This window comes from Neopsephotus bourkii, unplaced genomic scaffold (assembly GCF_033783945.1).
Source record: "Neopsephotus bourkii isolate Nb327-2 ecotype Australia unplaced genomic scaffold, CSIRO-AGI_Nbou_v1 NB_1722, whole genome shotgun sequence".
Classification (NCBI taxonomy): domain Eukaryota; kingdom Metazoa; phylum Chordata; class Aves; order Psittaciformes; family Psittacidae; genus Neopsephotus; species Neopsephotus bourkii.
The window spans coordinates 1021-18737 of NW_026902196.1; the positions used below are offsets into that span (position 1 = coordinate 1021).

The 17717-nt window shown below is 44.1% G+C and overlaps 1 long non-coding RNA gene across 1 annotated transcript; it reads left to right on the forward strand.

Moving 5' to 3' along the window:
- The first annotated feature begins 978 nt into the window (after positions 1-978).
- LOC133224777 (uncharacterized) lies at positions 979-8542 on the forward strand. The gene is made up of 4 exons (XR_009728949.1): positions 979-1127; positions 3614-3706; positions 4792-4951; positions 6531-8542. It is a non-coding gene; the product is annotated as an uncharacterized LOC133224777 (long non-coding RNA).
- The last annotated feature ends 9175 nt before the right edge of the window (positions 8543-17717 follow it).

Genomic DNA, 17717 nt, shown 5'->3' on the forward strand with positions numbered 1-17717 from the left:
TAAAATTAGAGGAAGAAGTTGCTCCGTTGAAGCTGAAAAGTGGCAAATTCAAAGCTGGGATGAGAAAGCAGCTTTATGCAATGTATTATTTGACTGTAAAACTCGATTGAGGGTGAATTTATTAGATACATAAAGATAATTGAACATGAGCTAAGAGCAACAGGAATATACAGGGTTGCCACAGAACTGTGTAGGGTTGTAGGGTTGGTTTTGTTTATTTGTTTTGTTTTGTTTTAAGCTCAGAAAGGGTGAAGCTCTAGCTTTAGGACACAAGATGCACTCATTACAGGGTCATCCACTGTATCTCATAGCTGACTGATGACATTTTTTTGTGGCTGATCTGAGCCACTTCAGAAGACAGATAATGGGTCTGAGCCAGTCCAGATCATCATCTACATTAGTAGCTTGGGAGTTTTGGACGCTGTTTAGGGAACAGAAGACTTCAGCTACGCCACCTTATTTCTATAGGGTCAGTGATGGAATGTGTCTGAGAAAGGCATGACTTGCTCCTGGGACTGGGGCTGCACACACTTCCATAGTAACTCCAGTTGGCAGATTGATTTGGAGATCTGCATGTGGGTTTGAGGAACAGTATTTACACTGACACGTGCTTACCAGAGCTCTCTGGCAGATGAGATTTGAATAAGTCAAGCTTTTCACAACCATATGAGGGGCTGCATGTGGAAATATTAAATGTGGACTGTTTGTCTTTCTCACTTCACTGCTCACTGTTGCATCTTCCAGTTTGTGAGGTAGCTATTGTCCTGCCTCCCTTACTGAGCAGGATTCTATAGCACTATGCTGTTAAATGTTTGCTTTGCAAAGTTGGGTCAGGGCTTGTTATGCCAGCACACATTCTATTCTTGATTTAAGCCAAACAATCCCTTACTTGCAGACAACCTTGCTCTCCAAAGCCTCTGTTGGTGTTGAAGATCTAAAAGGATATTTTGTCTATTAAGAGCAAGAATATTTGTCTTTTATTTGTTTACGTGACAACAGTAATTGGATTGTAATTCATACTCTTCTCTCTCTGTCCTGCTCACTTCTTGCCTTTTGAATTCATGTCTCAGTGCATGATGGGAAAGGTATTAGATTTACCGCTAATGAGGACGTTCTTCCAGATAAGGGTATGTTCAAGACTAATGTTGTTACCCTAACAACATTACCCAACTGCCTTGCTTTTGAAGTCATCCCGCCCATGCTCAGAAACCTTTTCCAAAGAGACCCATTCCCCATAGCTCCCTGTAGAAGTGAACCTTCACCAAATGCTTGCATCCCACAGAGTCACAGATTGCGCTATCTAGAGGTCTGTACCTTGCCTGAGAGCCTGTCCCCAAGCTTGAGATTTATTAATGGGATATGAAAGCTGTCTTGAAAATGGACTGTTTTCTGAGAGATGCTATGGACTTGGTCCCCTACCCTTTACCATGGGCTGTGTAATGCTGTTTCAAATCTTGGACTTGCATGCATATAGTCTGCTGAGACGGGCTACTGCAACACATGGTCATGTCTGATATGCACTCAAGGTTGTGGCCAAGCTTGAACCATCTGGCTTGAAAGAGGGGGTAACTAAAAGTCTGGGTGCTCAGGAGAGCCCTAAAAAATTAAGTCTTCTCGTGTTTCATCTCTCAATTTATTTTTTGCTGTCCAAAGTCTTTCTGTTATCTTAGGTGAAATAACATCTATAACTCATTGCACAAGCTCAGTTCTGCAATTTCACCTTCCAGTATTGCAATACCAATGAGACTTCCATGCCAAGATTTAAATCAGTTTGTCACTGAATGTGCAAGCATGTGTATGCATGCAGTTGTACAAGCTCAGAGTGTTTTTCAGTGGTCATCTACAAGGAGTTTTTTTGTCTTTGAGCATTTCAGTTAATAGAACAAGATTTTTGTATGAAAAGACAAGAGTGAAGGTAGAAAAAATATCTATATTTTTACTCCCTCAAAGGTAATGCAGTGATTCCACTGTCAGTGCTCTGAAGCATCAGTGTCTCACTTATAACCTCTTAATTGCATCTTTAGTGTAATTAAGACTTGAGAGTTTGACAGCTGATATTTCTGCATATGTAGCCTAATAAAGTTGTTATATACTGTTGATAACCTTGTCTGTTCACATGGAAAATGCCAACAGTGTGACAGACCTTCACTATCAGGTGGGTCAGGTCACTAATTAAGTTTTCCAATTTCAAAGCTCTGTGCTTATATACAGAAAAGAAGGAGCACTGCCCTTCTAAGCAGGGAGAAAACAGTGCAAATGTTAGTCTAGAGGCTGTTGTACTCAGGTCAAGAATGAGAATCTGCCCTAAGATAATAATTTGAGGTTCTGTTTTGGTTGCTCAGATCTATGTATATTAATATGACTTTCACTGCCTACAGTTCCATGCCATGTAATTCTCTTCAGAGAATTACACAGATTAGCTCTCAACCTTTTGTTTTTTAAATGGCTGATTTTGCTGCCTGCAGGATGTTCTTGTGAAAGGTGACTTGTTAGATCTATCTAATCAAAATGTTTATTTAATTTTATCCTTCAAGCTCCTTCAGTTTCAAATGCACTAATTGTTTCACTTAATAATATGTCTCAGCCTTAAAATTGACAAAATAACATTGCTGTTAGTAGGTACTCAGTTACCCTGTAGGTATCCCAATTACAGCATCATTGCTAACCTGAGGTCAGACAGTTATTGAAGAGAAAGCAAAATCAATCACACTATCTTATTATCAAAGCTTAATTTTCATTTTGCGAAGCCATCTTCTGTAATTTACGTGACATATTGACTTTCCTGCACAGAAAAAAATGTCATTTCCACATTTTGCTTGATAATTATGATGAAAAGTTAAAAGGCTGAAAACATTGTGATACACAAATTGTAAAGTTCATGAAATCTTCTCCCTCTGTTACAACATGCTGTCATTTCCTCTGTGAAGTTACATCTTGTTTTCTCCCTGGCTTATTGATGAAGGGAAATAAATATGCAAGTTGTGAGTGCTTCTCTCTCATATTTTTTGGTGTGCAACAGTGAAGGGGTTCTTATCACCCTCCAAGGGGAAGTCAACAGGCAGTCAGGGCAACAACCTGTAGCTGATGTACAACATGGAAAAAGGTTCCTGGAAGGTGAAACTGCACAATGGCTCCATATAAATCTCTAACATCTTTGTCTTTTTTTTCCTAAACTTCGTCTCTGGTGTACTTTTTTGTTTTGTTTTCATCCTCCCTTCTCCTCTGAGTGGACAGGAATGCCAATGCCCACCACTGGAATGCCTGCATGTACACGCAATAGCTTGGTGGGAACCTCTGAAAAATCCTTGCTGTCTGTGAGGGTCCTTTGTTGAGCTTTAGGTCTTTTAAATTCTATTAAAATTCTTACTAGTATTCTCAACAGGATGTGATCTTCATGGGAGAGTGCAAAAAATGCTAGTGTTTACGTGTGTTGGGCATGCAAGCCTGATGTTATCTTGCATTACTGTTACCTTATCAGTGTACACTGAAAAGCTGACTATGGAGGGTGTGCTGTGAAAACACTATATTGCCTTGCTGAGGCCATAAACCAGAGACGGGTGCCCATAAACATTAATCCATGTGTGCACAGGAGGTATCAATTTTCTTCTAACAGGCTCTGGTGTGGATGATCCTGTGGGGGAAGTGTCTATACAGATTGACCTGTATACCCACCCTGGAACTGGTGAACACAAGGTCACAGTGAAAGGTATGTCAAGGCATGTGTTGCTGCTCAGGCTCTGTGACTGTACTGGGGAAAATCTCCAGTTGGCAGTCGTTGTGTTTCTGTGTTAGCTCATGGGATGTGAATCCAGGATTGTTTTCTCTGTTTTATATCAGGAACATGGAGAGAAACAGCAAAGGAACTTGTCCAGCCAGTGACAGACCAATGTACTGTCCTGTTGTTTATTGGCAGGGATGTATGAAGTAAACAAAAATCAGTTGATGCCTGTTACCAGGCGCCACAGTTTAGCCTGTGATGCAGAGAACAGGGCAGAAGGACAGGGTGATGTTGCGAAACTGCTTAGTGTAAACCAGGAGATCACAGAGCCAGTAAGCTCCTCTTCCCTGTCCTGAAGGCCATGTTGGTCCCTGAAGAGCTGCTCTGAAAATAACCCAAGCAGTGATTCATCCCAGGCTTCCTCTTCCTCCTTCATCTCCCTTGCTTGGATACAGCATATTTAACTACTTTAGTTTCCTCTAAAGATTTATATAAATAGCTCTTCAGGCCTCTATTCTGGTTAAATCTACACTGCAGTGTAAAACCTGGTTTTCAGAGCCATTTCCCATGCTTCAGTCTGTTCCCTGCAGTGACCCGAGTGAACGAGAAGTAAAGAGCTAATAATTCTGGGCTCTGGGACCACTCACAGCTCATGGGCTTTTTCTTACCTTCAGTCACATTTTCCTTTTCAACACAGACTTTACTATCATCTGCCAAAATGCCCACCATCCCCCTTTTTATCTCATTCCATATGTAATGTAGACCTAAGCACTGAACTGGCAGGGCAGCCTGCCCAGAGCTGTGGGAATACCTGGTTTTTTGGACTAGTTTCTTGACTATGCGTATGGCACAAGCTAAGTGCTGTCCCAAGCATTTAATGCCCATCACAAAACTTAAATTAGAGCAAAAAAGCATATCTTTATATTACAGAAAAGGTGTCGGGGGCAGCAGTGTGCCTGGAGTTGGACTTTGTCCTCTGAAACAAGAAATTAGAAGCAGACTGGAAGGGTGTCCAGAGCAATGAGAAAAAATGAGTAGTTTACTGTAAACCAGGTTGTGACTCTCTTTTCCAGTTGTGGCAGCCAATGACCTGAAGTGGCAGACGTCTGGCATGTTCCGTCCATTTGTGGAAATCACTATGATTGGGCCCCAGCAGAGTGACAAGAAGAGGAAGTTCACAACCAAGTCAAAGAGCAACAACTGGGCTCCCAAATACAATGAAACCTTTCACTTGTAAGTGTGAAAAATAGCTTGGGGATCTGACACAGCAAGCGCAGGTGCAGAGGGCAGAGAAGGTTTTCCAGAGTCTACAGGCAGCCTGCCTGGGGCCCAGAAGAGTACATGAACCAGTAGCTTGGCCAGTCTTCAATGTCTTGGCAGGAAATGTGGGTAGGATGCTGAGGTCTGTTTTGTATCAGCAGCATCCTCTGTCTGCCTTCTGAAGCGCACTGCATGATCTATGAACCTACTTTACTGCGTTCCATCATTTTAATGAACTTTTATTGGTAAGAGTTGAGGCTAAAAGTTCATTTTATCTTTTCAGTTCTTTTAATATTAATGTGTGGTTTTATCCCAACTTGACCTGTGTTACAGGCTTTCTGAACTTGTTTGCAGGGAACAAGTGCTTCAGCCCTTGGACCTGGTAGTAAGCTGCATTGCTAAATTGCAGTACCTCTCAACATTGAGTATTGAACTCTGCTTATTTGACTTTCATTATTACAAAGGCGTCTTCATTCTTGGAAGGCTCAACAAAGGGAGCTACAGAGTAATGCTCACCCAGCTGTACATTAAGAATGAGAGGAAAACATATGAACAGCAAAAGACTGTAAACATCTTGGGGGAGAGGGGAGAGGGACCATACATATAACTTTTATTTGACAGGCTTCCTCTAAGAGAAGGGATTTTTGTTGCCCTTTAAAAATTATTCTTTTAATTTTAGAAACCTCAGAGGGGCTTGGGGATGTATTTTTATTAGCTTTTGCTTTAATGGAAGGTTCTGAATTTTTAAAAAAGACTTCATCTAATTAAAATATTAATTATTGAATTGAAGCAACCCTTAACAGAAGCAAAAATGTTTAAAGTCATCCGAGTTGAAAATCTATTAGCATGGCTTTAATGTTCTCTGCTCCTCTTACTTCACAGTTTAACACACACACATACAAAGGCAACTTGATAGGGGTTGTTCATTTCTTCTTTTTAACTAGACAGGTTGTCTGTATCAGCTGGAAACCAACAAACATCATAGAATCACAGAATAGTTAGGGTTGGAAAGGACCTTAAGATCATCAAGTTCCAACCCCCTGCCACGGGCAGGGACACCTCGCTCTAAACCATATCACCCAAGGCCTCGTCCAACCTGGCCTTGAACACTGCCAGGGATGGAGCATTCACAACCTCCTTGGGCAACCCGTTCCAGTGCCTCACTACCCTAACAGGAAAGAATTTCCTCCTTATACCCAATCTAAACTTCCCCTGTTTAAGTTTTACCCATTACCCCTTGTCCTATCACTACAGTCCCTAATGAAGAGTCCCTCCCCAGCATCCCTATAGGCCCCCTTCAGATACTGGAAGGCTGCTCTGAGGTCTCCACGCAGCCTTCTCTTCTCCAGGCTGAACAGCCCCAACTTTCTCAGCCTATCTCATAGCCCATATGCATTCTGTTTTTTACTTCTCCGTCTCTGACCAGGGTTTTCTGTAGAAAGGAGTGTTCTGTGGCTCATCAAAGCAGTCTAGCCAGCTGCTGACACCTTCATTTTGCAGAGTAATTTATACATTATGAGAAACTGTAAGTAAACTTGTGTGTGTTTTTCAGCATACTGGGAAATGAGGACGGTCCTGATGCTTATGAGCTCCAAGTCTGTGTGAAAGACTACTGCTTTGCTCGGGAGGACCGGGTACTAGGGATAGCAGTGATGCAGCTGAGAGACATAGCAGACAAAGGAAGCTGTGCTTGCTGGTGCCCCCTGGGGCGCAGGATTCACATGGATGAGACTGGACTTACAATCCTGAGGATTCTCTCTCAAAGAACCAATGATGAAGTTGCCAGAGAATTTGTAAAGTTGAAATCTGAGTCCCGCTCCACGGAGGAAGGCACCTGAGCTGAGCTGTGTAGTATTCCCTTTTCTCTTCTGCCTTGTGCCAATATGTGCAAGTGTTCAACAATTCTCTTTTATTAATCACAAAAGTTTCTTTCTTGTTGTCTTTGTCAGCTCTGATAGCGCACGTGTGCTGTACAGGAAACAAACCCATCAGTCTGATGTGATTATTTATTTTTTAGTAGCTGGGTTAAGACACAATAGAGAATGAGGCAGTCTCTTGTTACTTAAGATGCGAATTCTGCTTTGTATATATAAATTATTTTATATTGGAGGCTGGGTATGCTGGGTTTTGTTGATATGCAGCACTGTGATTTTATCCTCTGAAGTTGGCAGATGTTGAAAAGGTTCTACATAATCACACTACGATACAAACACACAAGTGGGTGGAAATTGGGAGAAGAAGAACGATTTGGGGCTTTGGCACATCACAGTTCTCTCTCATTGAATTCGTGTACTGTGGAGCTGCCAGTGGATGTTCTGGCACAGATTATACCAATGTCCCGATATGATACACAGACACCTCAACGTCTGCTTACAAAATAAGTTGCAAATTGCTCTGAAGATGCACACCAGATGAATATGACCATGGATGTGCTGCTGTGAGCATGGGTGAGATCAGTTGGACAAGTGCAGAGGGGCCTAAGATCTCATAGCCAAAAGCTACAAAGACAATACAGCAGGAGCAGACTGCAGCTGCCCTGCTATTGTAATTAGATGGTGTGTCTCGGAGAATATAAATCCCCATGTGCTGCTGGGAAATCTGCATCACCATGGGGTTGCTGTAAGCTGCTAACTCCGCAGGTCACACTTTGGCTACCATGACCGACACGGTAAGGAAGGGAACAACCTTAGAGCCATGACAAATAGCATGGCTGCTATATACTTTTTCTGCTTAGATACTCTTTCATTAGTTATTTGACATAGGATTGGATAATTTAATACTTGCAGGCTTTCTGTAGCATTTTGTTATCCTGTAGTAGCTGAGACCATTCCTCACTATGAACCCAGAAATGATGGTTTGCTTGGGAGAGATCAGCACATCTCCCCTCTGCAAGCACTCAGTCTGGAGTGCTGGTCAAAGAGCAGCAGGTCCATTTGGTTTATCTTGAAGTCTCTGTTGGCCGTGCTGCAGTTGATCTGTGCTGTTTGTCATTAATCTGTGTTTTAACTATACCATTGAAAATATTTTTGCACTGTCTTAAAGAAACATCCTTGTTTTGTTTTCTTGCAAAACAAAACACTGTCCTGAGCAGAGGGATAGCAGGGAGGTCAGCATTTCTGACTGAAAATTCAGAAGCAGGAAGGTCTGGAGAAGCGATTACACCTGAGGTATGTTTGTTAGAGGGTTCCTATTGTTTTGGGGATACTTTGGGGATATATTTTTGCTATTTCCAGCTGCCCTTGTGCTCTGGAAGGGGCAGCTGGAACAAGCCAGTCCTTGCCCATGAAGTACTGTAACACTGTCAATAAATATAAGGACTGTGTATTGAATGACCTTTTTTTTTTCTTTTTTTTCTATTTTCTCTGACACTTGTACAGCTGTGTAACTCCTATTTCATGGGCCTGCTCATAGAGCTCTGAGATGGCACATTTGCTTTGTTGTTGTCCATGGTGTGTTATAATAGTGCTCTTCAAAACTCCATGCTATTTGTCATGATTTTGAACCATTGTACGTGCCATTGTTATGAGAACTGTTAGTAGTCTTTAATAAAGTCTTTTAGCAGCATTTGGAGTCATCTGTTGAAATGTAACCATAAACTGAGTTTGCTAAATCACATAGGGTGGTATTGCTACTACATCTTTGCAAATTACTCTTGTTTAGTACGTAGGTATTTCTGCGGTGCTGTAGATGCCCAGCAAAGGGTTTGAGCCAGAAAATTCCCCCTCCTCCATGGTCACTCCATCTTTGACAGCTTTCCCTGAAGTTCTTGGCTTTTGATAACATGCTGAGACATCGCAGAAAATCATGAAGAATAACTTTCTTTCTTTTCTTCTCTGTCTGGCCTTTAAGTCGAGTTCCCTCTGCACTCAAGGAGCCTCCTGAAGGCGTTGAGTGGAAAGACTCAGGCAGGCAGTATTATATCATCTGTAAAGCAGAATACTTTACAGATAGCATGTGAAGAAAAACAATTATGTGTCAAACTTGATTTGTGGCTTTCCATCTGATACAAGCATTAATACTCTGTAAATGGTATTGACAAGAGATGAGAGAATAAACCTTCTTGATGTCAAGTAAACTACTCCCCCATCTCATTTTTTGGGGCTGCTGCCAGTTTCCAGCAGACAGTCTCAAATATCTCAGAGACTCTTATTCCATGATAGTGGAGGTCTCTGAACTTCTATGATCTGAGACAGCTTTTTTTCCTTAGGTAACATGCTTAGCAACACAGTTCCTCGGGAGGCAGTGCTGATGGGCAAAGGAGTCCAGGGAGGCTGAACACTTCAAGAAGGAAATCTCCATCCTTATCGGATGTGGGGGTAAATAGTGACAGAGGATGAGGAAAAGCTTGAGGTACCCGACAAGGCTTTGCTTCTAACAACTAAGACCAGAGTACCCAGCCCCCTGAGCTGAAAGACAGGGATGGGGAGCAGAATGAAGCCCCAGAATCCAAGGGGAAATGTTCAGTGACCTGCTACACCACATAGATACATACCAGCTATGGGGCTGGATGGGATCCACTGCAGGGTATTGAGGGAGCTGGTGGAAGTGCTCCCTCATGTACCAGCAGCCCTGGCTAACTGGGGAGGTCCCAGTTGAGTGGAGGTTAGCAGATGACACCAAGCTGGGAGGGAGTGTTGATCTGCTGAAGGATAGGAAGGCTCTGCAGAGGGGTCTGCACAGGCTGAACCCATGGGCTAGGGCCAATGGGATGAGGTTCAATGAGGCAAAGTGCCGGGTCCTACACTTGGATCACAACAACCCCATGCAATGCTCCAGGTTTGGGGAAGCATGGCTGGAAACTCCTCATGGGAAAAGACCTGGGGGTCCTGATTGGTAGAGCTGAACATGAGCAGCTTGTGCCCAGGCAGCCAAGAAGCCAACAGCATCCTGGCCTGTACCAGCAGTAGTGTGGCAGCAGGGCCAGGGCAGTGATCATCCCCCTGCAGTGGTGAGGCTGCACCTCGAATCCTGTGTTCAGTTCTGGGCCCCTCACTACAAGAGAGACATTGAGGTGCTGGAGCAGGGCCAGAGAAGGTTGTAGTGAGGTGGGGTTGGTCTCCTATCCCAGGCTACAAGTGATGGGACAAAAGAAAACAGCCTCAAGCTGTGCTGGAAGGTGGTTAGGTTGGATATTAGGAGCAATTTCTTCACAGAGAGGGTGCTCAGGCATGGGAACAGGCTGCCCAGGGCAGTGGTGGAGTCACCATCCCTGAAAGTATTTAAAGACATGTAGATGTGGCACTTAGGGACATGGTTTAGGGGTGGCTTTGGTAGTGGTTGGACTCCATGATCCTGAAGACCTTTCCAGCCTAAGTTATTCTAATGCAAGTAACTCAGCTAACTCCCAGTCCAGCTCGTAGCTGCATTTCTGTTTCTGGGCTCCTCACAGGGAAGTTACTGAGTTTGGTGGCATATCCCATGTGGTGTGTTGCTTAAAGCACAGCTCTAAAGCCCCACTTTGGTACCAAGCTAGATGATACACAGGTTTCTAATTCATCGGTATGCGTGCTTGTTGTAACTTCAGTGAGCACTGGAGTGGAGAGAAACCAGTGAAAAGCTGTTCACAGCGCAAGCACCATGGGGAAGAGGCCTGGGCAGGGCAGGAGGTCTGGCTGTTATTAGCAGAGCCAGGAACCCAAGGCTCCTGAGTATGCTGCTTATCCCCCAGTCTAGTGCTTCTCCTGCAAATGAAGTTTGTGAACTTCTTAATCATGGGATCCATTTCCATAAGCGTTGCTTAGTAACATGTTTGTCTACCAGCGTCTGCCCATCTCACCTCATTTTGGGGGGTTTTACACTCATTGTGATGCTTTCAGACTTTTTCTGCCTGAAAAATCTTTCCATCTCAAGCTACAAATGCTCAGCCTGTTTCTTGTACCTGTGACAACACTGTGTTGTGCGTATGACTATCTTCACTCTATCTGAACACTCCTCAAAGGAACAGCTGGGTATAGGATGTACACCGGGTGTATCAAATGTACATATACATGTATAATAATAAATATATTAAGTAAAAAACTAGAATACTCAGTTTATAAATATATGCATATATATATGTTGGTGTACCTGTGGTGGGAACGGATATCCTGAAGTGGAAAAGGTTGTTCTAAGAACACGGTGTTAAAGATGGCAAGCAAGGAATGGTGTACATGGCCTGCTGTGCCACCCAGGAGTCATCTGCATCTGGGATAGAGGTGAGAGATGAGCTGGGTGCTGGAGGCAGGTGGGTGAATTCTGCTGATGGTCTGTCCTTGCCCAGGGGTTTCTGCAGGGTTGGTGGAAACAGCAAAGCGGTTTCAGACTGTCTTGTGCAAATCTTGCCTCCAGGAGTCATTACATGAAGCTGTCCAGAGAAGAGTAAGAACAAGGTAAACTAAGGATGCTTCCTGCTGATGCACTTTGTGGTGCTGGTAATTTCAACTTGGGGAATGTTCCTGACTCCATGGTTTCTCTTTAAGTCCGAAGTTATCCTTCTCCTATCCTACCTTGAGTGACTTTTCAGGGTGGGTTCATAAGATTTTGCATGAAGACCTTTCTTCTTTTGTTTTGAACCTGGTTGCAACTAATTCAATTTGTTGCCCTCCATTCTTCTTTTCTTTCTTGGGCAGCAGAGATACTGTAGAACTCTATCATATTCCACCTTAGGCATTGCTCTTTGAGGCTGCAGTGTCCAAGTTTATTCAGTTACCCCAGACCTTTGATAATCTTTGCTCTCCTTTGAGCCTTTTCCACTTATATGTGTGATTTCTGAGCTCTGAGGACCAGAACAGCATCCAACATTCAAAATGAGGACCAGCTTCAAGGAGGAAGCCTTTTGAAGGTAGCAGTTTGTTCCTAACCTTAAAGAGTAATGCTCAGCAGTTCAATAGAAGTTTCTAGGCTGCTAGCGTTAGACACTGGGAGGATGCTGGAGGAGCAGCCGTAATGCCAGACCTCCCAGCTAACAGGGAGACCTTTTGTAGGAACCCAAAAAGGGAAGTTCAAGAGGTTACTGCAACTTGGAAAGTCGGGGTTCTCAGAAAAAAACCCAAGAAATAATGAAAAGCCCCCTGCTGAGATTGGGTGGATGGCAGAAAGCTGCTATCAATTCTTTTATTTCTGGCCTTTATTTGAAAACATGAGGTAATTTTCTAAAAATAGAAAGAAAGAAAAGCCTGGCTTTGAACTGAACGGACCTTTTGATCTTTGGGGAATCCCCTTCTAAAGCTGTGACCAACTCAAGGATGTGGCACCATCAGAAAAACGCATTGGAGAAGTGAGATAGCAGGGCTCAGAAGGGTTGATGTGTGCTTGTGAGCACGTGATGGAGATACAAGGGCCTTATAGTAAAGGATGGGTGTGTGATGGGAGAGGAGAGAGCAGAGACCCAAGGGCAGAGGTGGGGAGGGTGGTTTATCAGTCTTCCTGGAAGAGATTAGCAAGTTGATGGATGGAGACAATAAGGCAGGAAGGCGAATGGGAGGGTTTGGGGAGTGACCAGGACAGGCTGAGAAGGCAGCTGGGCACTTCAGGCATGGGATTCAGTTTCCTTGCTTCTGGGCAGCAGTAGGGAGGGAGGAGGCAGTGGAGAAGGACAGGCTTCTCATGTCATTTCCTCCAGACACGTCATCTTCCTCCTTTTCTGCTCTTATGCTCTCGCTTCCTTCCCTCTAGGGAAAACTCTGGACACAGGTCTGTGAATGTGTGCAATATGGCTAAGGAGGCTGGCAGTACTCTCTAGTGGGTGGTGGAATATACACTATGGGTTTTAGCCCTCCATAGGGGTTGTGCTATAGGTCCACAAATTCCTCTTTTATACCAGGAGTGTGGACACTGGAGGATTTTTTTTTCAGGACCTCAGTTGTTTGAGACTTAAAACTTCCCTTCTCAGTTACTGCCTGTGATTTATGGTCAATATAGAAATACTTTTCATAGAATCATAGAATCATAGAATAGTTAGGGTTGGAAAGGACCTTAAGATCATCAAGTTCCAACCCCCTGCCATGGGCAGGGACACCTCACACTGAACCATGTCACCCAAGCCCTTGTCCAACCTGGCCTTGAACACCACCAGGGATGGAGCATTCACAACCTCCCTGGGCAACCCATTCCAGTGCCTCACCACCCTAACAGGAAAGAATTTCCTCCTTATATCCAGTCTGTCCTTGCAGCACGTTGTTGTTTATCCTAATGAAGGCTCTTCAGTAGCTCCTGATGCTTGGATAGCACTGTCATCTCCACTGACTTTTGTTCTGCTAAACCACACAAGAGCTAGGTGTCTGCTCATAAGCAGTGCTTTCCATTTCCAGTCATATGTGCATAATTTAGTTGTTTATGCTCTGATATGCAGCCTTTCTAGCATCACTTTTCCCTGCTTTAAGAAGAACTCATTACCAGTCCCTGCCTTTCTGGGTGCCTCATATTTCCCAGCCCATTTCCATTATGTCACCTCATAGTGCTTTCACTAACCGCAGTCTCCTCTCGTTTCAACAAGAGTTTCCCTCTGATGTTACATGCAATGGGGTTTCTTGAGTCCACCTCAATTTGAGCTGCCAGATTTGTCCCTAGGTTTAAGTTTGGCCAGCATCAACCTGTGACAAGCTTCAGTTTATTCCCAAATGAAACTCTTACTTCCATGCATTTAGTCCTGCCAGCAGCCACTGCTCCCAGGTCATCTCAGAAGCAATGGAGCCAGCTTACAGAAAAGCACACCTTTGACAGGATAGAGCTGGGGCATCGTTTATGAACCATGGTCAAGTTGGACCTGCACATTTTAGCGTTGCCAAACACATGGTGGCTTTTGTCTCACTTTCCATCCTTCCTTCTATTATTCTTTCCTTTGAGACTTCTCCTAAAGCCTTACCTGCCGTTCACACAGCTTAACAGCTGGAAGTCACTTGGATATGTAATACATTTTGTGCATTATTCTGCAGCCCCATAACCTTCACCTCCTCAGATGAATTGACCCTTGCAGCCAAGTCTTCAGTTCCACGTTTTGAAGCTATCAGAAATGTAGCATGGAAGTGGTCCTTGGGATCAGAGGAGTTTGAGCCCTCTGAACTTTCTGTACCCATACTGCAGTACTTTCTGTTTCCATGTGTTCTGCTTCAGGCTGTTTTTTTCTCAATGGGAAGTCCCTTTGAGGTCAAGTTCTTTTGTGGGATATTTTTTACCTGCCTGTCCTTGCCCACCTTCTTCATGAAAAAGAGCATACAACAAAAGGGACCCTAGGGTCCCTATGAAGCCTGTCCCTCGGTCACCCATGACCACAAAACAGGCTTCCAACTCAGCAGAGTCCCTGGGAACACCTGCTCTGCTTCCCCTCTGGCCAGAACACCAGAGGAATCCTCTAGCATCATACCCAGCATACTCAATATCTCCAGAAACCATGAGGGAGCGAACCAGAACCACAGCACTGCACCCACCTTAGCACATTCTTCACTCCCCAATGTGTCCATCAAGTATAGGCAGAAGAACAGGAGGTGAACTGTGCCTCTTTAATCCCAGACCAGGATGACATCTGTCAGTCCGACCCTAGAGCCTCTGTACCCACAATCCTGCTTAATGCTGAGGAAAAGCCAGAGCATGAGGTGCTTGAGCTGACTTCTTAGCACTTGTTGAGCATTATAAAATATGAAAACCAAAACAGTGATGCAAGGGGAAAGAAGAGTGATGATTTCTGGCAGCCTACAGGTGACACACAGGAAGTGTGGCATTGTCCATTTCAGTAGGATAAAATGGTAAGTGATAGAATCACAGAATCATAGAATAGTTAGGGTTGGAAAGGACCTTAAGATCATCAAGTTCCAACCCCCCTGCCATGGACAGGGACACCTTGCTCTAAACCTTATTACCCAAGGCCTCATCCAACCTGGCCTTGAACACTGCCAGGGATGGAGCATTCACAGCCTCCCTGGGCAACCTATTCCAGTGCCTCACCACCCTAACAGGAAAGAATTTCCTCCTTATATCCAACCTAAACTTCCCCTGTTTAAGTTTTAACCCGTTACCCCTTGTCCTGTCACTACAGTTCCTAATGAAGAGTCCCTCCCCAGCATCCCTATAGGCCCCCTTCAGATACTGAAAGGCTGCCATGAGGTCTCCATGCAGCCTTCTCTTCTCCAGGCTGAACAGCCCCAATTTTCTCAGCCTATCTTCATACAGGGGGTGCTCCAGTCCCCTGATCATCCTCGCGGCCTCCTCTGTACTTGTTCCAACAGATCCATGCCCTTTTTATGTTGAGGACACCAGAACTGCACACAATACTCCAAGTGAGGTCTCACGAGAGCAGAGTAGAGGGGCAGGATCACCTCCTTCGACCTGCTGGTCACACTCCTTTTGATGCAGCCCAGGATACGGTTGGCTTTCTGGGCTGCGAGCACACACTGAAGCCGGCTCATGTTCATTTTTTCATCAACCAGCACCCCCAAGTCCTTCTCTGCAGGGCTGCTCTGGATCTCTTCTCTGCCCAGCCTGTAGCTGTGCCTGGGATTGCTCCGACAATAATAATGATAAATAATGCAAACATACTGAAAGTTCAAGGAATATCAGATAAGATTCAGAACACTTGGAGGCTAACACTTTTATTTAGAGATACTCATCTCACCCTCAGGCATTCAGCATGATGTCAGGCCTGGAGTGCTCATCACAAACTGTGTCAAAGACTTCTTCCAGCCCAATGATGTTTTCACTTTGAGACCCAAGTATTAGCCTCAAGTTCTGCCATGACAAAGTACATAGCGTTCTGTGCTCTCAATCTGTGTGCCTAAAAGAACTTTTATGTTTTCTCTGCTCCCTTGTCATGGTTAACTTGGATGAACTTTAACACATTCTTATTTATTGGATGAAATTTAACGCATTCTTATTTATTCTTATTTGGCTCCTCTTTTTTTTTTTTTTTTTGATGTTTCAGAAATTACCTTTGCATTTAAACTGCAAATAACTATTCACTGGACAACAGTGTTTTTATGAGTTGCTCTTTTCAGTATTTTTATTGCTTATTGGGAGCAAACCCAGAATAACACCCGCTTTTATCATCTTTGTAACTATGTGCTGACAAAACCTGTCACTTGTCACATCTAGTAGTGCCTTTATTAGTGGAAGCTATTTGCCAAATGCTGAGATGCTAGATTCCTCTAATGACAACTGTCAACCAGAAAGATTTGCATTTATTGGCTGTGATTCCGATAATGTGAGAATACCAACCCTGTGAACTGACCTATGGGGAGGTACATTTGAGTTACGTGGAGTTTGCAAACAAAGAACCACTCACAGGCATATTTTTCCTTCTTTCCCCTCTCCTCCCCTTCCTAGGATGCTTCTTCCCAAGACTCCTTCATGTAACCCACTTGTGTTTGGCGAACTAAGGAACATCAGCCTTGACTGTCAGCATCTTCAGGAGCAGAAAACTTAATTCACTGTGATTACCTCCTTCCTAATCACAGCTTGATGTGCAGAGAGGTGTATCCCTTTGGCAGCTGTGAGTGGTGATGGAGTCAAAAAGCCTCCTTTAATTCAAGTTGCCACTAAACATGGTCAGTTTATCCTTCTCCGGAGCACAGCAGCTTGTCAGGCTGCAGAACCTTATTTGGAATTGTTTTCACGCTCCTGGAGTCCAGCCTAGGTCAGGTCGTCTGCTTCATCAAAGGAGGAAGTTTCTGACAATGAACATCACGGATGCAATAAACCCGTACAATAGCAACCCAGGTTTTCTCTCAGAGCTTGGCAGCAGCAATAGGTTATTCCCTTGGGAGGAGGGGGGAATTCTGAAGACACAAATACCTCCTGTGATGCAGGGGCAGTTTTGAAGCACTTTTCAACAAAGCCACCCACCCTCTCACAGATACCTTCGACCCCCACGTGCTGCAGATGAGGAGTCTTTGAGGCATTTTCCTACTTGTCTCTCTTCTCCCCATTGGAAGCAGCAAAACATCAACCAGCAGAAGCTGGAGACCACATTCAGTGATGGCTGTGAAGATGTTGTAATACAGCTGATTTCTCCAAATCACCCTTCCTTTGATCTGATAGCACCGCATGAGCAATCCTTGCACATTTTTCTGCGGGGGCAGCCTGCATTCCAGTCTAGGCACTGGCACCAGAAAAAACAGCTGGAGAACATCTGGTTCTTTCAGCTGGAATCCAGATTAAGTAAACTGCTGTTACTCCCCAAATGAAGGAGGTTGCAAAGGCTTCAGTCACCTGGCAAGTGCTGCGTACTGTCAAATCCATTCTCCAAAAGTGACAATTTATGAAGGAAATGAAAGCAGAACTTCTGCCAGAAGGTCTGTTTCACAGATTTATAGGCCAGTGACGTATTTTCTCTTTGGGATGACTCTTGCAAAAGAAGAAACAGGAGGGTGACACCCCCCAGAGTGACAAGCCAAACCCCCTTCCACTGGTCAACACACTAGCTCACACATTAAACCTGGTTCCTACATTTCTGTGCCAGCAGAAGCAAGGATTTCCATGGTTGTAAGCCATGCTTCCCAGCAATTACCAGGTGACTTGCATGATGGCATTTCAGTGATCTCCCTCTCAGTTTGTTTGGGCCCCTTCACAATGAAAGATGTCTCTCTAAGTAATAAATGACACTTAAGCTTCATAGATGCAGTGATGCCAGCAGATGCTTTTCTCCACTAGAAATAACAGCAAGCAATATGGATACCATTTGCCTGGGAAGTCTTTTTCTTCTTTGTCCTTGGCAAGCCATTTACTGGCTTTCTCTAGTATTTCACTTATCATTTATTGTCCAGACAGACAA